Here is a 23,434-nt window from a genome sequence, read left to right on the forward strand (position 1 = left end):
CTTGAGGCTGCCTTGGGCAGGCTCCTTCACCTTCAGGACATGTGGCCTGGATCCTTTTCACCACAAGTGGGTGTGGTGACAACTGGGCCCGTGGACTGGGGGGCAGAGGTGCTTGGCTGGGTTCTTCCAAACCTGCCCATACGTGCTGGATGGGGGGGAGGGGTAGGGAAGAGGTCAATGATGGATAGGAACAGTTGTTTAGGGACATTGGGGCAGGAAGAGGGAGAAGCAATGGGAGTGGAGGAAGAGGGAGTGGTTGTTTAAGGTGTCTGTCTGCTGCTTTTGGGTGCAGGTGCATGGGTTGTATGCTGTTGTGAGGTGGATGGCTGTTAGGTGCTTGTGTTTGTGTACCTTGGGGGGGGGCAGACACAGTGGGAGAGGACACAGGGGACGAGTGCATGGCTGTTGTGGAGGTGTCTGCCAATGAGGTGTGTGTTCTGCTTGGTGTTGTGATGATGCTGGTAGTGGATGATGATGTAGTGCATGCAGGTGTGAGTGTAGATGGAACTGGGAGGGAGGTGGAGGAGGAGGAGGAAGGGGAGACAGTGGAAATAGTGGACGTTGGTGTGTCTGCATATGGATGGTGTTTGTGTGAGTGACTGTGGGATGAAGTCTGGTGCTTGTGTTTGCCTGTACCACTCTTGTGTGGTGTCTTGTGTGCATGCTCATCTGCCTGTGTACTTGGGATTGGTTGGGGTTGAGGAGAATGGGACTGGGCAGTGGAAGTTGGAGGGGGGGTAGGAACAGGGACAATGGCTGCCAACAGAGAGGAGGCAAGAGCCTGGATCGATCTCTGTTGGGCCGCCAATCCAGTGTGAAGGCCCACCATGAATGCATTAGTCTGTTGCATCTGGGCTACCAGCCCCTGGATGGCTTTCACAATGGTTGACTGCCCTACAGAGATGGATCTCAGGAGTTCAATAGCCTCCTCACTCAGGGCAGCAGGGCTCACTGGGGCAGGGCCTGGGGCGAAGGAGATGCCTACCCTCCTGGATGAGTGGGCACAGAAAACTCGATGAGGGGCTGCTGGGAGGGCGGTGCTGGTAAAGGGGGTGGCGGCTGTACCTGTAGCTGGGGTGGTCACATAAGTGTCCACCACCACCAGGGAGCTTCCATCAGAGGAGGTATCTGTGTCAGAACTGTTCCCCCAGTCTTCGCCGTGGTGCTCCCCTCACCCTCCGTCCCACTGGTGCCCTCAGCCTCAGTGGACTCTGCCTCCTGGGTCCTGTGGGAAGTAGCTCCCTCTGGAGCCGGTGCCACTGCTCCTCCGGCAGTTGATGCTAATGCACATAAGGACAGGATGACAAAACAAAAAGGGGGGGAGAGACAAAGGATACACTGAGTCAACGGTTGCACCAACACCACCGTTGGCGTACACAGCACCCTCACACACAGGGAACAGGCCTACTCAATATGCCACAGCACTAGCAGAGAAATAGCTTGGCACCAAGGCATGGGGAGCGGCACACACCGCCAAATGCAGCATACCTGGGACCCACGCCGCCCTGACCAGTAGTGGATGCCTACGAGCTAGGTAGCAGGATTAACCCTTCATAACCCTAACCACCAGGGCACCTACGCTGCAATGTCAGGCCTGTTCTAGGGGCACCCACTGACACACATCCCCTACCCTGATACCACCCTACCATGCGTAAGTTGTAATGATGGGCACTGTACTCACCCCCTTGTGGCTGCTATGATGCCCTCAAGCACCCATCCAGCTCAGGATAGGCCACCACCAGTATGCAGGCCATCCGGGTGGTCAGGGTTCGATTGGCACCCCTTCCTCGTTGGGAGGCCATCCCCAGTTAGGCCTCCGCCGTCTTCTGTGCCGAGTGCCTCAGGTCCTCCCACCGTTTGCGACAGTGGGGGCTTTGCCTGCCATAGACCCCAGCGTCCGCACCACCTTGGCGATGGCATGCCATATACCCTTCTTTTGATGGGTGCTGACCTGCAGAGGCAATACACACAGGAAAATAGAATTAGACAAACAGTCCTTCCTTGACACTTATGGGCCACCATACCCCTTCGCATCACCATTTACACACACATGGCCCAGCACACAACCTACATGCCGCCCAGAGGACATCCACCCATCCCCCTTACATGAGGCCTTCACACACACCACTCCATGCATTCCTGACACATGCATAGTGCCCACAGTGTACCCACCTGTTTGTCTGGAGGCCCATACAGCAGTCTGTACTGGGGTAGGACCCCATCCACCATTCTCTTCAACTCCTCCAAATTGAGGGCTGGGGCCCTTTCCCCAGTCACACGGGCCATGGTAGGTACCAGACACAGGTCACAGCAGCACAGGCAGTGTAGGTCCTCTCCTGTGGAAGATCAGGTAGCAAGTGAGGTATAAGATAGGAAATGGTGGTTACGTCCATGGCGGTGCACACTGTCACCACTGGCGTAGATCACCATTGGCCACTGTAACCCATTGGGCTCAATGTTAACCAATGAGAATTTGCATGGCGGTCCCCGACTGCCTCCCACAACGGCACACAATGTCAGCGGAATTACCTCACTTCCACCTGTCCCTCCACACAGGACAGGCGGACGCCATTTCAGGGGGGGCAGGCCCTGGAAAATAGCTGCGTCACTTGTGAAATTAGGAGATACTGGACAAATCACCCTGACCCATTGCAAGTTAATAGCATACAAAATTCTGTTGTAGCTCCATTATTCAGATTGTGACCGGCTCCTCACTCTTTTGCCCCATAGATACCTACCGCTGCGGATGAATAGGAGATAAAGACATACCCCAGTATACAGACCCCTGGTGGACTTTGCAACACCGGAGGACAGGCACATAATGCTCACCTATAGACTTGACAAGGCTACAATCACAGAGCTGTGTGCCCAATTGGAGCATGACATGATATCTGCTATCCATCACCCCACTGGGATCCCCCCTCTCGTGCAAGTTCTATCAGTGCTCCATTTCCCGGCAACTGGTTCTTTCCAAGTGAAAGTGGGCTTGGCAGCAGGAATGTCACAGCCGATGTTCTTAATAGTGCTGACAAGAGTGTTGCCTACCCAGATAAAACACATGTGAAGCTACATCGTTTTCCCCCAGGTAGAAGATTTGGCCACAGTGAAGGCCGAGTTCTATGCAATGGGACATATCCCCAATATAATTGGGGCGATTGATGGAACACATATTGCATTCGTCTCACCCTGCCAGAATGAACAGGTGTTCAGAAATCGGAAGAGTTTCCACTCATGAATGTACAGATGGTGTGCTTGGCGGACAAGTACATCTCCCACGCCAATGCTAAGTATCCTGGGTCGGTGCATGATGCCTTTGTCCTGAGGAATAGCAGCATCCCAAATGTGATGGGCCAACTACAGAGGCACATGGTGTGGCTAATAGGTGAGCCCTGATCCCACTCAGTATATGTTGGTGTATGGGTATGTGTGGACCATATGGGATAGGGTGTGGCTAAAGGTTGTCCCTCAATAATTGCAGGTGACTATGGTTACCCAAACCTATCATGGCTTCTGATCCCTGTGAGAAATGCCAGGTCAAAGGCTGAAGAACGTTATAATGAGGCACATGGGCGATCCAGAAGGATCATTAAGAGAACCTTTGGCCTCCTGAAGGCCAGGTTCCGGTACCTCCATCTGACAGGTGGATCCCCTGTGCTACTCACCCAAGAAGGTCTGCCAGATAGTGGTGGCATGCTGCATGTTGCATAACCTGGCCCTCAGGCGCCATGTCCCATTCCTGCAGGAGGAGGAGGCTGGAGATGTCCGTGTGCTAGCAGTGGACCCTGTGGACAGTGAGGATGAGGACAACAGAACATCAGTGATCAGACAATACTTCCAATGATACACAGGTAGGACGGTGTTACTTCACATTTCAATGAAATTTGTTTGCATTTCTGTGGCACTGGCATGCTGATATTTTCCACTTCTATGCCCACTTACTGTTCCCTCTGGCAATTCATTTTGCAGATGTTGGTAACCTGACATACACTCCTGGTGTGATCACTGAAGCCAGCTACAGGTCATTAACCTATGCTCATTTTCTGTACAGTTGAATTGCAATGTTTGTACCTGTTTCAATGAATATATAATTGAAAAACATGACATAATCTAAACTTCTTTTTTTCCAAGGGTGTTTATTGAAGTGCAAAAATATAGAGGGGCAAATGCAAGGGGATGGGGTGATGATGGAGGAAAGTCCAGGATATTGCTCCAGTCTGTTGTAGCACAGGTGCATTGTCCAAGGGGACATAGGAAGGGGAGCAATGGCAGTTCAAGGAGGACAGAGTGACTGAGTGGGACACAAGGGTGACAATCAGAAGAGTCTCATTTCCTGGCAGAGGTGTTGGCAAGTGTCTCTGGCTTCTGTCTGGATCGCAGGGAACGTTTGTGGGGTGGTTCTCCTTTTGCAGGGGGGAGGGGTGCTGGTGGCCTGTGAGCCCTGTGGCGCGACCTCCTGGCCACTAGCGGCAATAGAAGTGGAAGGCTGTTCAGATGTCTGGCTAGTGGCAGGGGCCCACTGGTGTGAGACTCCCTCCCTCATAATGTTGGCCATGTCTGCCAGCACCCCTGCAATGGAGATCAGGGTGTTGTTAATGGCCTGCAAGTCCTCCCTGATCCCCGGGTCCCACCTGCAGCCGCCTGTTCTCCTGCACATTGTCCAGGATATGGCCCATCGTGTCCTGGGAATGTTGATAGGCTCCCAGGATCTCTGCAAGTGCCTCCTGGAGAGTCGGTTCCCTAGGCCTGTCCTCCCCCAGGCACACAGCAGTCCTCCCACTTTCTCTGTTGGCCTGTGCCTCTGTCCCCTGAACCGTGTGCCCACTGCCACTGACCCTAGGTCCCTGATTGTCTCGGGTATGAGGTGCGGCCTGGGGTCCCTGTAGAGGTGGACACACTACTGATTGACGTGTCCTGGGGACAGAGGTGTGGGTATGCTGGGTGGGTGCTGTGGTGGTGTCTCCTGATGGGGGAGGCTCTGTGGTACTGTGTGACTGTACCTGGGTAACCAGCTTTCCAGAGGTTCCTGATGGGCCAGGTTGGTCATCCAGATCTGGATATTGCTGGCACATCCTCTGCTGTGACATTGGCTGGGATACCTGTGGGGGTGTAAATGATGTGTTATGGTTTCGGTTTCTGACAGATTGTGCTTCCGTGGCTTGCCCTCTTTGGTTGTGTTTGCCCTGGCAGCTTTCACTTGTGTATGTTGGTGTATGGTAAGATTGTTAGTTCTCTATGGTGAGCATGCTTTAGTGATGACTGTCCATGCAGGGCTGTGAGTGGTGTCCTTGCAATGGTAGAGCATGCAGGGCTTGGCATTGGGATAACTGAGATGTGACGGTGAGGTGTGTGGGAAGTGGTGTAGTGATGGGAGTGAGGGTGAGGGTGGGGGTATTTGATGGCATGCAGGTAGGGGTGTGATAGAAGTAGAGAGGTGACTTATCAGAGTCCAGTCCTCCTCTTATTCTGGCCAGGCCCTCAGGATGCAGGATTGCCAAGACTTGCTCCTCCCATGCTGTTAGTTGTGGGGAAGGAGGAAGGGTCCACCTCCAGTCCTCTGTACAGTGAGCTGGTGTCTTGCTGCAATCGAACATACCTTCCCCCGTAGGTCGTGCCACCTCTTCCTGATGTCATCCCTGGTTCTTGGGTGCTGTCCCATGGCATTGACCCTGTCTACGATTCTCCGCCATAGCACCATCTTCCTAGCTAATGATATCTGCTGCACCTTTTGCTCCAAACAGCTGTGGCTCTACCCTGATGATTTCCTCAACCATGATCCTTAGCTCCTCTTCTGTAAAACGGGGGTGTCTTTGTGATGCCAGGGGTGTTGTGTGAGGTGTGTAGAGGAGGGTGTGTTGGGTAATGTATTGAGGTGTGTGATGTGGAGTGCGTGAGTGGTGTATAGATGTGTATAGTATGAGGCTCTGGTTGTGTCTGTGGTCTTGATGTCTCTCTATTGGCAATGGTTTGGAATGGTGAAGGGTTGTGGGTAATGTGGGTGGGTGTTTTATATTGGTGTGGGTGTGTGGTTGTGGTGTGTGTATGGATGTCAGGTATGGGTCAGGTGTGTGTTTTTTGAATTGTCCAATGTTGTGTTGTTTTGTATGTGTGTGTCCATTTTGACTGATTCGTGGGTCATAATGTGGTGGGTTTTGATACTGCAAGTTTATCACTGACCTTTGGTGTGGCGGATGTGTGTGTATGGCTGAATACTGATGGATTGGTGTGTGTGTGTCATAATACGATGGACGGATATTCACCAAGGCGGCGGTAAGTTAGTGGCAGTCAGCATGACGGTAAGAGGGATTTACCGCCAATGTCATAATGAGGGCCTAACATTCTTCTCCAGTATTGGATCTTTGATAGATTTGCATGCTTGAATAAGATTATTAAGCAATGCACTAAACAACCATAAATCCATTATAACAACAATAAATAGTGGATGGTGGGAAAACAAGAGAAAAGAACACAGAGGCTCACCTTATCCAAAAAGATGGCACAGCACTGCCTGTCCCACTGCTGCATCCATTTTATGGCTCTCGTCTAGGCAATAACGTCTTGTGAACGTATGTCTGTTTGACCATGTTGCTGCTCTGCAAATATGGTGAATCGGTACACCAGCGAACAGAGCTGTCCATGTGGCTACAGCTCTAGTAGAATGTGCTTTCACTCTGCCCTGCAGGGGTTTTCCAGCTTGTGTGTGGCAAAACCTAATAGTAGGAACCATCCATTTGGCAATGGTTTGTTTGGTAACTGTGAGTCCTTTTGTAATGTCTCTGTATGGGAGATTAATTGGTCTGATTTCCTTATGTGAAGCGTTCTTTGTAGGTAGAATTTTAAACATCGTTTAACATCTAAGGAGTGTGAAGACCTTTCAGCTGGCATCTGAGGATTTGGAAAAAAGGTTTTTGAAACCACAGGTTAATTTAAGTGAAAGTCTGAAGTAACTTTTAGAATAATTTTTGGGTTTGTCCTCAAACGTCTGTAGTGAATTGTAGGAATGTCTGTTTAATGGTAAACACTTGTATGTCACTTAGGGCCAGATGTATAAAAAGTTTTTGCACTCGCAAAACGGTGCGAATCGCAAAAATCGGCCGTTTGCGAGTGCAAAAACGTGGTCTGCGATGCCTGAAAGGCATTCGCAGACCAAAAATAAGAAAATGCAAAAATTGCGATTTTTTGCGTTGCGACCTGGTTTTGCGAGTCACATTTTGCGATTCTGTATTTCCAGTAGGAAATTGCGAGGCGCAAAATGCGATTCGCAAATTCCAAATCGCAAATAGACGCATCAAAAAATCGCAATTTGCGATTTTTCGCAGAATGGCATTTTGCACATGCAAAATATCACTAAGTGAAACCAGGTGGTAACCAGGTGCAACCTATATAAAGAGGCCCAGAATGCCTCAGACTCTTTTCCACAATGGCTGCACTCTACGTCATGGCGAGGAGGATGAGGATCTTGGCAGGTTTGAGGAGAGGGAGGAGGAGACAGGAGTGCATTTTCAGAGTGCGCATTACACTTTTTGACCTGACAGAGGAGGAAATATTTGAGAGGTATAGGTTGAACTCAGCCATGATACTTGCTCTGATAGCTGAGCTACAACCCATACTGCAGCGCAGAACACTAAGGACTCACAGCATACCCACCCATGTTCTGGTATTAAGTTCCCTACAGCTACTTGCCTCAGGGAGCTATCAAGGGGTTATAGCAGCAGCTGGAGGGGTCTCACAGAGTACCCTCTCCAGATTTTTCAATGCATTTATCAACGCCATGCTAAGCAAACTCCAACAGTACATCAGATTCCCCCACACCCCACAGGAAATACAGCAGACAAAAATAGAGTTTTACCAGATAGCACAGTTCCCCCACGTCCTAGGTGCCATAGATGGCACACATGTGGCAATCTGTCCACCATCAGCCACAGAGTATGTGTACCGAAACCATTAATACCAACATTCCATGAATATTCAGGTGATATGCAATGACTCCTATATCAAAACTGATCTCGTGGCCAGGTACCCAGGGAGCACACATGATTCGTACATCTTTCACCACAGCGGCATTCACACAAGACTGCTAGCTGGGGAGTTTGGTGAAGGATATCTACTAGGTATTTACCCTCTGTACACTGGTGCATTTATGCAGTAGTGACGTCTGATGGCTCACGTACTCATTGTACCCACTGTTCCTTCCAGGAGACAGTGCCTACGCAGTGCGCACCTACATGATGACACCCTACCTCAATCCCACAACACCAGCAGAACGAAGATACAATGCAGTACACAGGGCAACCCACAACGTGGTGGAGCGCACATTTGGACTGCTGAAGAGTCGCTTCCGTTGCCTCCACAAAAGTGGAGGGGCACTACAGTACAGTCCAGAGACCACATGTAGAATAGTGGCTACTTGTGCAATCTTGCACAATATAGCTACAACCAGGGGCATACCTATAGAAATCAGTGGCACTGAATCAGATGAGGATGACGATCCCATACCACCTCTACAGCCAGCAGACAGGACCAGTGCAGCAGAGGGAAGGCAAAGGTGTGCCGACATCACACACAACCATTTCAGACGTGAGTATGAATGACAAAAATCCACTGACAACTTTACCTGTAGTGATATAAATTTATTACCTTAAGTCAGGTAATGAATGATTGATAAATAAAAGAAACAGGTGATGTTTGAAACGCAAATTAACTAACGAACATAGTCACTCACTATTCCCTCATAGTGGCAACAGCAGTGCAATGGCGGCAAGAGTCACTTTCTCCTCCCACGCACACCACTCGTGTGCCCAGTTAAGTCACTGGCACCTTGATTGTCACCTTCAGTGTCAGTGCTGCGCCTGGCACTGCGCCTTCTGGTGTCTGCTGCTGGTACGGCAACACTACTGAGGCTTGAACTGTCCTCAGTGTCCCCCAAGGCTACCTCACTGGGAGTGGCAGATCTCTGTCCCATTACATGTTCAATCACATTTGTGATGTGAACTAGTCCCTGGACAACGTCCCTGCTGCTATGTGCAGCCTCCACTTGTGCCGCCACTGCGCGACGGGCGATTAGTGCAGTGGAATTCGCCATCCTGTTGGAGGACCTGCAGTAGCTGCCAAACATTGTCCGGAATCTGTGTTCCTGTCTGCGCCCGCTAACCCTTTCATGGCGCAGCTCCTGGCAGAGGTCACGGACAGCACTAGTTAGGTCCCTGGTGTCCTCTGAAGCCTGCACCAGTCCTTCACGCAGCTGTGAAATATTCCTATTTAGTGCGTCCAGTTGCCGATGCAGGCCCATCATGTGTCAGTTGTGCCCTCACAGGTTCCGTTCTAAACTGAGGATCCGCTTGTTTTGCAGGTGCTGCTGCTGCAACATAGCAGCCTCAGGGCCCCGGAATAAGGACAGACCCTCACCTGCCTCATGATGTTGCTGCTGGGACTCTGTTGCAATCCTGCGTGGTGCTGGCTGACCCCTGCCCTCCAGAATCTGGCTGCGCCTGTCAGGTGCAGACGGTGTGTTTGGCCCTTCCAAGTGCTCATCTGAGTCGCCGCTGAACTCTGGCAGTGGTAGTGCCCTGGGCCGCCGGCGGACAGTGGATATGTGGAGGGACCCACTGGTGTTGGTGTCCGAGGGCTGATGGGTGTCCGTCTCTCCTACACATGGACTGTGTGTGGCTGCTGGGCCTGGCCCACCTGCAACAACAATATGCAGCATGTCAGTTCTGTATGTTACATTATCTGTCAGAAAATGGCAATAAAGGTACAGGTACTGCTCTACATGGTGTTGTGTGTGTTGTGTTACCTTGGGTGTCACTATACTTCATTACATTGTCATGCTACTGTCTGTACTAGTTTGTGGACTGCCACTCCCATAATGCATTGTTGTGCTGCTTCTAAGATGTGGACTGGACTACTTCACACACTGCTTCACATTACATGCTAATTCCTAAAGGGCTTTTGTGCATACACATCAGGTTCACAAACAACATTGCACTTAGCTTGGCTGGTACTCGGTGTGCCGGAGGTGTCGATGTCTGTGACCCCAGACACAGCTTCAGGGAAGAGTGTGGATTCCACCAGGTCCTCCAATGGTGTGGATGGTGCTTCGGTTGGTGGTCCGCCACCTGTACCCCTGGCCTCCGCAAGTCTCCTTGCCACCCTCTCCTTTGCACGGGAGCGCAGGTCGTACCACCTTTTTTTTATTTCCACTCCAATGGCGCAGATTTTTGATTGAATGTCCAGCCCTAATCTTCTTTTTTCGCTCTCAGGAACCTGGAGTGAAGATTTCCCGAACAGGCGGTCATGGCTCCTCACCACCTCTTCAGTCAGGACCTCAAGCTCCTGTTCACTAAGTTTAAGCTTGCGCTTCCTTTCTGCCTTCTCCTCTGATGGTCCCGGGGTCTCCATCCTGGCTCAGGTGTTTCTGCTCCCGCTGAGTGCTGCTCTGTGTGGCTGGGCTGCTCTCTCTCAGGATGCTGGTTTGGGTGTTGCACCTGAAACTGCCTGAGATGACTCATTTCCTGCTGGTAATGTCATCATGCTCCTCCAGGTGTGCATTCTCGAACTTTCTTGCAATTTGTGATTTTTTACCGAATCGCTAAAAAATCGCAAATTTCGAGAATGCAAATTGCGAATTTTGTTACATGGCTAATTGCGACTCGGAAATAGCGATTTGTTAAAAATCGCTATTTGCGATTCGCAAGCTCATGTTTTCATACATATGGCCCTTACTCTCTTCGCAGATGTGAGAGCCAGTAATATAGCAGTTTTCCATGTAAGATACTTGATATCAGACATGAATTGAGTGAAATGGCAGTTTCATAACTTGAGCCAGGACTATGTTACGATACCACAGAGGTGGATGTTCCCTGACTCGTGGAAATGTCCTGAAGAGAACTTTGCGGAATTGTTTAATAATGCTAGCAGAACATAAGGATGGCGTATTACTGGTTCAACGAAATCTAGTAATTGCCGCTAGGTCCACTTTAATTGAGGAATTAGATAAACCTGATTTTGCTAGATGTAGCAAATATGGGAGAATTTGATGTGGTTGAGCTGTGAGCGGGTGGATGTTAGATGAAACACACCAAAGACAGAACCGTTTCCATTTGAACTTATAAGTTCTGTTTGTTGTGTCCGCTCTCGCCTTTGATAGAATGTCTCTACATTCCAATGGGATGTTTACCGAGGAGAACTCACTGTATTTAGGATCCATGTTGACAAGTGTAGTGATGTCGGGTCTGGATGTTGTATCTGGCCCTGGTTCATTGTCAACAATGTCTGTGTTACTTTGAGCTGGAGATGAGGCTGTTCTGGGAGGAGTAGAAGTTTGGTGAACCAGAACTGTCTGGGCCATCTGGGAGCTATGAGGAGTATTCTGCAAGGTTTCCTCTTTATCTTGGTGATTGCTTTTGGGATCAATGGGATTGGTGGAAAAGCGTAGGCATATATCCCTGATCAAAGTATCGAAAAGGCATTCCCCCACAATCCTTTCTGGAGATGCCAGCTTGTGAAGAACTGGCTTTTCTTGTTCTCCTTCGTCGCAAACAGATCCAAGTGAGGATTGCCCCAGGGATAGAATAGAAAGTACAGGATACGTTGGCCTATCTCCCATTCATGATAAGGAATGATGGTCCTGCTCAAGGAGTCTGCCAGGAGATTGGACTTTCCTGGTAAATGTTCTGCCTTGATTGTTATGTGGTGCTGAAGTGCCCAGTTCCATATCTCTTGAGCTTGAGCGGAGAGTGCCTGGGAGCGGGTTTCTCCCTGCTTGTGCAAGTAGAACATACTAGTGGTGTTGTGTGTTCTTATAAGGACTGTAGAGTGTGTTATTTTGGGGAGGAAAGCCTTTAAAGCATATATAAAAGATACACATTTTGAAGAACTGGAGTTACAGGTACGTAACTAATTTATTCTCCAATACTGGATCGTGTATATATTCACATGCTTGAATCAGAATAGCAAGCAGTACACATTGTAATATACAACAAAGCGTGAAGCAGGCTCACCTTTAATGAAACAGATTTCTCAAGACTGCTTGTCAAACTGTTGGGTCAGCTTCTGCATCCAAGTCAAGGCAGCAGTGCTTTCTGAACCTCTGTCTGCTTTACTACATAGTGATTGGCAGATGTCCTTTAAGGGAACCTCAGCATAGAGTGGCGCAGTTGAAGCCATGCCCCTGGTGTAATGCGCTCTCACTTTTCCATGGAGAGGATGCTTGTCTTTGGAATGACAGGAAATGATGCGAGATGACAGCCAACAAGCCATCCCCTATTTGGTGGGGCTTGAGCTTTAAATGGTTGATCAAACAACACAAACAAATGGTCTGATAAGCGTATGTCCTTTGTCTTTTCTATACAGAATTTGAATAATCTACAGAAGTACAAAGAATGTTAAACAATTTCTCCTGTTGAAGATGGGTTTGGAAAGCTCTATCTAAAAATGACAGTCTCTATCTAAAAATGACAGTAGGAACCTTTAGAATGAATTCTGGATTGGTTCTGAGATTTACTTTATCTTTAACGAACCAGACAAAAGGTTCCCTGATGATGAATGCTTGAATCTCCCCCACTCTCCTGGCAGATGTTAGTGCCAGGAGGGGTGCTATTTTCCCTGAGACCAGTTATAAGTCTGCTCTATGTACCAGCTCAAAAGGAGGTAACATCAACATAGGAGTGTATCAAGTTCCCATGGAACCTGGGTTGTCAAAGAGGTGGAAATGCTCTGAATGCATAAACTGTTTAATGATTCTTTAGGCAAAAAGAGTAGATGTTGATGTTTCAGTTCTCCTAAATCTCGAGATTGCAGCAATATGGACCCTCATTGAAGAATGTTTGAGTCCACTCTTGGCTAAATTTAACAAATATGGAAGTATATGAATAGGTTTTATTCGAAGTGGAGGATGACCATCATTCCGACCCCAGACACAGAAAACTCTTCCATTTAGCACTGTAAGTCTTATCAGTTGCTGGAGCCCGAGCCTGTGTCAGAATATCTTTACATTCTTGTGGTAGTTCTAAATGGCCAAATTCTATGTGGTCAGGTACCATGCTCTCAAATTCAGCGACAAGGGATCATGATGGAGAATCTCTCCATGATGTCTGGAAAGTATCCTGGGATGAGGAATGACTGGACATGCAGATAACTGCGGTAGCTTGCTGTACCAATATTGGCATGGCCACGCTGGAGCAATGAGGATGAGTGCAATGGTCTATCTTTACTTTCTTTAACACCCAGGGAATCAGGGGAAAATGAGGAAAGACATTAGCATTACCTGTTGTTGAGAGTGGCAAACAGATTGATTGTGGGGTAACCCCATTGATCAAGAATGTAATCCAACTGCTTCTGTTCTAGTACTCACTTGTGTCAATCCAACAATGATTGCACCTGCTTGATCTTTCTGGCAGATGTTCCACAGTGATGTCGACCTTCTGAGAAATTGCCCACTTCCACAGGAGCTGAGCTTCTTCTGAAAGTAGTTTGGTCCATGTATCTCCTTGCTTGGCTATGTAGAAAATAAATGTTGTGCTATCCATTCTGAATAGGACTGGTTGACCCGCTAATCTGGAGAGGAATGCTTGTAAACCTAGTTGTATGGTGTGGAGTTCAAACACAATGATGAGGAGTCTCTTCTCTGATCTGACCAGAGCCCTCTGTTTGAAAGTCTTCACAGCTCTCCAAAATTCATAGATCTCGATGGGGAGGCTGTTCCATGGCCTATATGGTTTCTAAACTCTGGAATACTCTTCAGTTGAAAATTTGCCAACTTAACCACTAATTGTCCTTGGTGCAGCCGGTAACCTATGATATATATTTTAGTGATGAGAGGCATTCTGGTGGCCATAACCTATTTAAGAATGTAAAAATTGAATTGAATTAAGCTTCCTGTCGGTCCATAGAAGTATTAGTGGTGAGTATTACCCTTTCTGTTATAGGCAGAAAAGAAAGTCCTGCATTTAGGTTTGCTGGGATGCTTCACTACATCAAGGAGCTTTATGATACAGACTCTATCTTCCCATGAGCCTTCCTGCAAAACCAGTTCTATCTGGACAGGTCTAAGACGATGCATGCAAAACAGAATGAGGCCAATACATGATGCCATCAGGCCCAACAAGGACTTGTATTGCCTTGCTGTGAATGACTGATTTGTTTCAATAGTTTTAGACACTATCTGCTACTTTTTCAACCTTTCTGCTGATGGAAGAGCTTTTCCCAACTGTGCGCCAAGTATTGCTTCCAAGAATGTGATTTTAGCATGATGTTCTAACAATTTTTCTCAATTCAAAGTGACACAGAATCTCCGGAAGATACTGATGCAGCCTTCACAGAAGCCTTTGCTCCTTCCCTTGATAGAGCTTTGACGAGCCTGTTGTTCAGGTAAGGGAACACCAGGTGACTTTCCTGACCGAGAAAATCAGCAACTGGAGCAACACATTTGGTAAATATTCAAGGTGCTGATTTGAGTCTGAAAGTGAATGCCTTGAACTGATAGTGTTGTCCCACTGCAAAGAATCAAAGGTACTTTCTGTGTTGTTGAAGAATGGGTAAGTGGAACTATGTGTCCTGAAAGTCCAGGTAGGTTGTTGTTGTAAAATCTTTATTCGGTTGTAGAAAGAACCATAAAAGAGCAAAATAACACAGCCAGTGCAATTGTACAAATATAAAACATATGCATGAATTATAAAAAGATGCAAATCAATTACCAGACAAAAATAAAAACAAAATAAAACAACAGCAATACAATTTAATTGGGTCTGGAAAGCCAAGATCTCAGTGCAGCTTGTAGAAAACAAGAGACAACATATAAAACATGGCCATTGAGGAGCAACTGCAAATACATCAGTGATGGGCGTATTTGGCTGAAGTTCAGGATTTTCAGTAACAGAATGATAAACTGCTTTCTTGGCCTGCTAAAATATTTGCAAAACATGACAAAATGTAATGTGTCATGCGGAGACGTACTGTTGCAGCTGCAGGGCAACAAGGAGACAGGGCCATCGCAGCCAGTTGGTGATGACAAGAGATGGTGTAACATGTTAAATCTGAACCTAGCCAAGACAAATCTGTTCCTCATGTTGAGTACCTGTGCAAGGTAAGGGTTCAGGCCCTGAACTGTTTTCAGAAGCATGTGACCCCGTCACTGAGACTTTCATCAACTCAGCTTGTTCCCTGGCTGACACTGTGTGCTCTAAAAACAGATCCTTCACCCTTTTCACTTCTCAGAGCAACAAGGAAAGAGGATCCAGAAAAATATCTGCATGACTTAAGGCAACAAAAGCTGCCTTCCCATAATTAATCAAAGAGATTCTCTGTGCATTATCAAACCTGTATGTTCAACTCAAGAGCCTTCCCGGCCCAGATCGTTTTCTAGCACAGCAAGGGCCACCTTTATAAGCTAGATACCTAATTCTAAGCTCCTCGTGGACAGAGCAAGCTGGGGTAGATTGAGGAACCTGCACCAACTGTCTTAAAAATTGGTTTTGAACTATCTGAATTTTATCAATCTTCGTGTACCCCCATTACTCACTACCATACAGGGCCTGTGATGCACATTTGGCCTGGTAGATCTTAAGTAGAATATGAGGTGACCGTGAGCCCAACCTACACACAGAACTGGCCACTGGCAACTGCCTATGCCCCCGACAAGCTCACACCTCCTCCCATCAATCAGGGGCTTTCAGTTTTTATTCACATCAAATAACACCCCGAAATAAGGAAAGGCCAGGACTTTTGCCAGGGTATGGTTAGCCACCTTGAATGTCTTGGGGCTTGTGAACCAAGGGCCAACTACCATAATATACGATTTAGAGAAGTTTACTGTTGAATCTAGACTCGCCCTAATGGCAACAAGTGTGTTCAATAGTAGCTGGAGCCCTACAGCAGTGCGAGCCATGAGAACCGGGTTGTTAGCATATAACAATACCGGGAGTGATCGGACAATCTGCCTGGACAGAGAGAAGTGCTTGCTCAAGATCATTAATGAGGAAGGTGAACAGCTAAGGTGAGAGAATGCACCCCTGATGAACACCCTACTTGTAGGTGGAAAGCAAAGTGTGGTCCTTTCCTTGAGGGAACTGCACCGATGCCAATGTTCCAGAATGCAGGTCAGATAAGAGGGACACGAAATTCAGATCCACCCCTATCGTGAGGTGCAAACCCCACAGCTATGCATGGTTAATCCTGTCGAAAGCAGACTTAAGGTCCATGAATGTCAAATTGAGGGATTCTGACTGAGTAACCGTGTACTTGTGAATAATTAAGTATAAATTCAGGCATTGATCGGATGTTGACCTGCCAGGCCTAAAATCATATTGAGCATCTGAAAAAAATATCATAAGTATCAGACTACGCTGTCAACTCATTTAAGATTACCTTCCCTGGAACCTACACTATCACGTCAATCAAATAGATAGGGCGATATCTCTGTGGGTTGGCCTTATCCCCTGTCTTAAAAACTGGCACAATCTCAGCTGAAGATCATGAGGGCAGTGTCCACACCCATTAGCCCCATTCAAAACCAGTGGCCCCAAATCTTGATGTTGTCCAAAAGCAAACCTGGGGGCATCCCATCAGGGCCTGGGGCCTTGCTCCAGGAAAGCGCATGAATGCCCTGGGTGACTTTGTCTAGTGTGAATACCACGCTAACCCTACTTTTTTAATTTTTGAAATATTTCTTTTTTGTATTTTACTGCAAATAAGAAAACAATCCAAACGACAAGTCTATACAGTATACAGCGACAACCCGTCGCACATTTTGAGTATTAACATCCAGTACAGCACAAAGAAGTAAACAGCCCAAGGGGACTGGGATCAAGAGGCAGTAGCATTTGCATTAGTAGGGTACAATTACCGAATGACAATTAAAAACCCATTGGATGCTGTACGAATGGTATACTATAAACAGATTACAGGTATATCTGGAAGAAGGGAAACACTATAGAGCATCAAACCTTAAATGTCTATCATAATCTACATTAAACTGCAGTGGACTGAGTAGGCATGCCGCCGGGGGCCCCCAAGGGAGTGCCGAGAAAGACCCCAGTGACAGGGTAGCAGATTAGTGGTTATTATGTATGCATGAGTAGGGCAGAGGAGGCAATCGCGGTCGGGACATCAGTAGCCCACTGGCACGCCTACGGGGGGCAGAACGAAGAGGGGGGTAAAGGTGGGGGAAGATGGGCAAATCTCCCCCACTATCCAGTCCCGCCAGTCAGTTCAGTTCACCCTCTATCATTGCAAGAACCCCTGCCCAATCAGGGAGATCTGTAGAGGGGCCAGATGTAGTGTACAGTGATGTAAGAGCCTGCTGCTCTGCCAGCAGCCCCGCACGCAAGTCAATAAGCCATCTCGATGCCGGCGGTAGACTGGGGGATTTCCAGGATATGGCTAGACGTCTTTTTGCTAGTACCAATGCCAGATCTAGGATTTTATTTGCTGATTTGTTTTTGGAGGTTCTGCGTGTTATACCCAGTAAATAATGTGCCATGGCCCGGGGCATGTTCCCTCCCATCCATTTATTCAGTATCTCAGTTATGATTGTCCAATATTCAATAGCTCAGGGGCAGAACCACACCATATGCAAGAAATCATCAGAATCACTGTGACACCTCGGGCACTCGTCTTGTGCCGTTGGATAAATCCTCGCCAGCCCTACAGGTGCCAGATAAGTGTGGTGTAAATAATAGAACTGGATGAATTTGTTGCGGGCATTCATTGACCTCATTTTAGGAGCTGCTAGGGCCTGCTATCACTAGCCATCAGTGAGTACGCTGTGCAGTGCTTGCCCCCAGTGTGTTCGAAGAGAGGTAAGGGGAACGGCATCATCTATGCGAAGCGCGTTGCATAAATTTGTAACCGCCTTATTTGCGTTCCCATGAGTCAAAATGGTAAGGAACAAAACCGACATGGCAGGTTCGTGGGGTAAAGAATCCCAGTAGGATGCCGCCACCCGAGTTAGGGAAGCGTAAGTGAGAGGCTAAAGTCACTTAGCAAGTCAATAAATGGCATCAGCATATTATCATCAAAGAGATCGCCCCAATCCGTTATTCCCACCCTCTCCCACACAATGGTCGTCAGTCTATGTTGGGTAGGGTCCACCCCCAGCAATACCCACAGTGGGAACTGCGGTGCATATGGAGCTACCCGGCCCGATCTGCGGATGTACTTAAACCAGCACCTCTCGGCATTCCTCAGCAATAAGTTAGTCTCCACAACTGGAGTATCAGGACCAGGTGATAACAGTCGTATCAGCAGCCCGGTCGCGCCCCCTCGTGCAACCGCGGTGTCCAATTCATGCAGATTATGTCCTGCTAACCAGCGCATCAGCCACTGTAGCTGAGCTGGCGTGAAGTAGAGCTCGAAGTTAAGAGCACCCAGGCTTCCCTCCAATAGGGGAGCATAACATTTGTTTAAGGCCACCCGTGCTCTGCCCTTGCCCCATATGAGTGCAGTGGGGTGTGAGCGCATCTCAACAAACCATTTGTTTGGAAGGAGGGACGGAAGAGCCGGGAAGTGATATAGTAGTCTGGGGAGAACCAATATCTTAGCAATAGCCAACCTACCAAGGGGAGAGAGCGGGAGGGAGGTCCAGAAAGGCATCGAGGACCTTGCGCCCATCAGAATGACACCTATGTTTGCGTCTATTAGGTTTTTCGTCTCATGGAAAATATTTACCCTGAGGTATTTAATGGTATTAAGTTCCCGTGTCAGCGAAGTATGAGGGAGGTGTTCACGCTGGGTCGTGGATGGTGGTGCAAGGGGAAATAATTGAGACTTTGACCAATTAATTTGGAGTCCAGAGATTTTGGCAAACTTCTGCAGAAATGTTAACAGTTGGGGCAAGGTAGCCGCAAGGTTGCGGAGATATATCAGGGCGTCGTCCGCGTAAAGCGATACGACGTGCCACAACCCTCCCACATAAATTCCCCATTCGGGCGCTCTGAGTCTCAAAGCTTGTGCCAAGGGCTCCAAAAGGAGCGGTGACAAGGGGCACCCCTTGCGGGTCCCCCAGGCATTAACTAAGGGTTTGGAGAACACTGTTCCCGTCCTCACCCGAGCCCTGGGGGAGTGGTATAATAGGGATATCCATTTCAGGAAGTTGGGGCCAAAGCCTAGTTGTCAGAGAACCTGCAATAGATATGCCCATTCCAGTGTGTCAAATGCCTTTTTGATATCTAATGAGGCCACCGCTGATTCATTTTGCTCCTTGCTCCCCCAATTCATAATGGCAAACAATCTGCGCAGGTTAAGGAAAGTGCTTCTACCCGGAATGAATCCATTTTGGTCAGCGTGAATCAACCTTGTAATTATGGGAGTGAGTCTATCCACCAGCAAACAGCCTAATATCTTATTCTCAAGCGCATCCAATTCACGGCGCAGTTAGAGCGTCACACTATAATTTGTTTTTATTGCATGACCCCACATCACCACTTGAAGGCGTCCCATTCTACCGGTACGTCCGTCGCCCTATCTGCATTGGGTATAAAATAAGACTCAATATGTTCCCTCATGGTCTCTCTATATGCTGCGTCTTGAAGTACGGCTACGGCCATTCTCCAGGTTGGTACGGCTGGCAGGGCACGATTCCAGCATACCTCCAGCTTCAATGGAGAGTGATCAAAGAGTGTACGACCAAGGTATTCGGCCGAGGTAACTCTCAACAGTGCGTCATTGCGTACGCCAGGTCAATTCTAGTATGTAATACATGTAACCCAGAGTAGTAGAAGTATACGCATTCATCAGAGTGCAAGCCTTGCCATACATCATGCAGTTGGTTATTATCGGACCAGAGGCAGAGTTCGTGCGTAAGCGCCCCAGCTTGAGCCCCTTGTAGGGGGGGGTCAGGATCTATCCAACTCGACACAAGGAGTACCATTGAAGTCGCCCACCCAGTAACATGGCGCTTCCGGTTAAGGAGGAGAGATACGGATAAAGAGTGCCAAAAGGTAGCCTGATTCGCATTAGGGGCGTATAGCAAGATTATAGATAATGGTGCACCACCCAGGGAGCCTTCCAATATAACAAAGCGCCCCTCTGGGTCAATCTTGGTATGTAGCATCGACAGTGGCACCCCAGGGGCCACCCATATCAAAGTCCCTCTAGCATTTCTAGAGTATGTTGTGCCGATCATGGACCCACGCCAGCGCCTGCGCATATGTACTAAGTCTGGAGCCGTAAGGTGTGTCTCTTGAAGCAAGGCCACATGGACCTTATGGCGGCACAGAAACTGATAGACCTTGTGCCTCTTACCAAAGCTCGTCAGCCATCCAACATTCCAAGTCATAAATGTATATTGCATCATGAAGCTAGACCTACGAGCAATGGGATGTGGGCCCGAGGGGAAAGCACCCGCCCCCGGGCCACCCAAGCAGCAAACCACCCCCATGCCAAACCCCGCGCCCCACCCAAACCCCCAGGCCCCCACCCACGCAGCTCCCCGCAGAGCCTGGCATGGACTTCCATGTACCCATAAACTTATCCAATGCTATAAAAGAAAGGAAAAGAAGAAAAATACAAATATAACCAAAACAGTTTACCCTTGGCTGAGTCAAGAAACAATGAACAGCCTATAGCACTAAGATGCTTATACCCAACTGAGACCTTATAGTTCGTATATAATTACACCTAAGTGTAGAGGGAAGTGGGTAGGGAGCATGAACAATACAATCGAAGCAGAGTGACCCGAGATGGGTAAGTGAAAAGGAGCACTAAAAAATAAAACAAACAGTTCGCCCAAGGCCGGCCTGGCCCGATAAGATGTCCGAGTTGAGAAACCTGACAAAGTCATAGTGTAACCTCTGAGGCAGAGAGATTCATCACAGTGGGTACAGCACCTCTCACAACAGATCCTCTGCTGACTGCGGCATCACTGTCAAGCCCTCGCCCAGGATTGCTTGCACTTGTTCCATTGCTAAGTCAGGTGACGCCGCATCCAGGTGGCCCGCTCTTCCTACAGAAGACCCAGGGGAGCCCACTCGCCGCTCGACCTCCGCACAAGCCCGGTTCCTTTCCATGGAGCCCTGTTCAGCAGTAGGGGCCGACTGCATGCGTCCCGTCCCGACCTTGCAGTCTCTCCACGGACCGCACCTCGCAGAGTGCGAAGGAGGATGTGATGGGTCCAGTGTCATACCTCTGTCCTCCAGCCATGACCAGGACTCCTCTGGTGTAGTACAAAAAGTAGTGCAGGTGTCAGTAATGATTTTCAGGGTTGCCGGGAACTGGAGGGCACATTTAATATTGTGGACCTTCAATGTGCGCTTTACTGTTAGGAAGGAAGTGCGTCTGCGCTCCACCTCCAGTGTGTAGTCAGGATATATGTTCACCTGTGCGTTGGCAACCCTCCATGGACCACCAATTCGAGCCCTTTGTAAGATGTGATCTCTGTCTCTGTAGTTAAAGAGACGCACCACCACCATTCGGGGAGGGGCTTCCAGCGGGGGAGGTCTGCCCGGGACTCTATGCGCTCTTTCCACCGAAGAAAAGGAGGAGTGTTTGCCCTGAAGAACTGTTTGGGCCAGCCATTGTTCCATATACAGGTCCATACTGGGGGTCCCTTCCTGTTCAGGGAGGCCCACCACCCTAATATTATTGCGACGGGCTCTCCCTTCTTGATTCTCGATCCATTGATGAAGGCGCGATACCTCTCGCTGCAGGTCTCTGACATGCTGGGTAGTAGTGGCAATAGGGGGGCGCATCTCAGTGACCTCGCCTTCCATGGACGTGACACGTTCCTTCAGCTTTTTATGCTCTTTGCGCAGGTGTCCCATGTCAATACACAAGGCGTCGATTTTAGGTTCAAGAGTGGATTTGATACTTTGCACTGCACGGAGGATATCGTCAAACTTTTTTGTGTGCGCTGCGAGTATGGCCTGCACAGATAAGTCCTGAGGGGCCCCAGTGTTGCTTTGCGTTTGCTGCGTACGTGGTGCCAGGCTGTCCGTACCAGGTCTGTAAGGTCTATTACGTCCCATCATCAAGCCAGCAGATGCACGGGCAGCTTAATTTCGAAATGCATCACGAAAAGGGAGACCCCACTGGCCCTTTAGCAAATCCGAAATAGGGAAAGCGCCTTCAAGTTCAGTAGTGGGAGGGAAGAGCACGGTAGCCTGTTGACTGAAGGATCCATAGAGTGGGGGGGGAGCCCCCTGTCCATCTAATCAGTGATTCCTCAGAGGAGCAGCAGGAGAAGGTCCATATATATTTAGTCATCGCGGAGGGAGGGGGAAAGGGGGTAGGGGCCAAGTCAAATCACAGGGGGGCCCCCGCCGCACCTCACCTCCTGTAGCTGGTCCCCAGTCCACCATCCCAGTACACAGCTCCAGGACCACGCCTCTGCCCGACCTCTCCACATCGTCAGCCGCTGTCTCAATCCCCTCCGGAGGGGCTCATACACTGGTAATGGGGCGGACGGCCCTTTATCCTCATAGCCGTGTGATCGGGAGACCATCTCCCGATGCACTCACAGGGCCACCCAGGTTCCGTGACTCCGTGCACGGAGAGCGGCAGTTCCCAGCCGGGCGTGCAGTCACTCCACATCATTCCTAGCGGCCCACGTCTCCCAGCCAATGCCGCCCCGTAGGTCTGGGGGGAAGCGCGGGCCGTATGCGCCTGAGCGGCGACTCCCGTCTCGAGGTGTAGCAGCGAGGCTATCGATGGCCTCGGAAATCGCTCCTCTGAGCGTTCAAAGCTGCTCAGGGTGTCCAGATGGCAGCAGGATTATGAGCGGGCCAGGAGCGGAGTCGGAGTTACACGTCTGCCATCTTGGCCACGCCCCCCCACGCTAACCCTACTTAACACTGCTTCATCCGTGTGCACTCCTCCTCATCGGCCCAAAAGTTATAGGGAAGTATCTGCAAATGCTTGCAAACAGTCCATATCTGGGGCACTCAGAACCAAGCATATGGAAATCTCCTGTTCGCAACTGGTAAAAAAGGGACATTTTAAATTGTAAGGGTACCCCATGAACCCATTTTTATCTCCTGACTTGATCCACAAGAGAGAGACCCCTTTGCTTCGAACCCCAACAACAATTAAGGGGTTATGATAATTGAAAGGGCAATTCATTATATCAAAATCGGAAATATATAAAAACAAGGGAACTGATACAAATATGAAATCTATAAAAGACATGCAACCCCTCCCTTTGTATGTTGAAAAATGTGTGGGTTGGATTAATTAACTACTTTCTCCAAAGCAAGGACAAGATTGTAAGTGGCTAAGGTATTGGTAACCATCACCTTGATGTGAACTCAATGTAGCCCCTCTTTCGACAAACATTTAGGCTTATTTGCAACTAGCGCTAACAGACACTCACACAGTTAACAATTAATACCCCCACTAGCAGTGTCATCTCCCTCCCCAGAACACGCTCCTATAGGGAATCCATTGCCAGATGTAATCAGCAGAGACTTGATACCCCATCTACCCCAGCCCTGAGTGCAGAGATTCC

The sequence above is a fragment of the Pleurodeles waltl genome, chromosome 6 (assembly GCF_031143425.1).
Source record: "Pleurodeles waltl isolate 20211129_DDA chromosome 6, aPleWal1.hap1.20221129, whole genome shotgun sequence".
Taxonomy (NCBI): Eukaryota; Metazoa; Chordata; class Amphibia; order Caudata; family Salamandridae; genus Pleurodeles; species Pleurodeles waltl.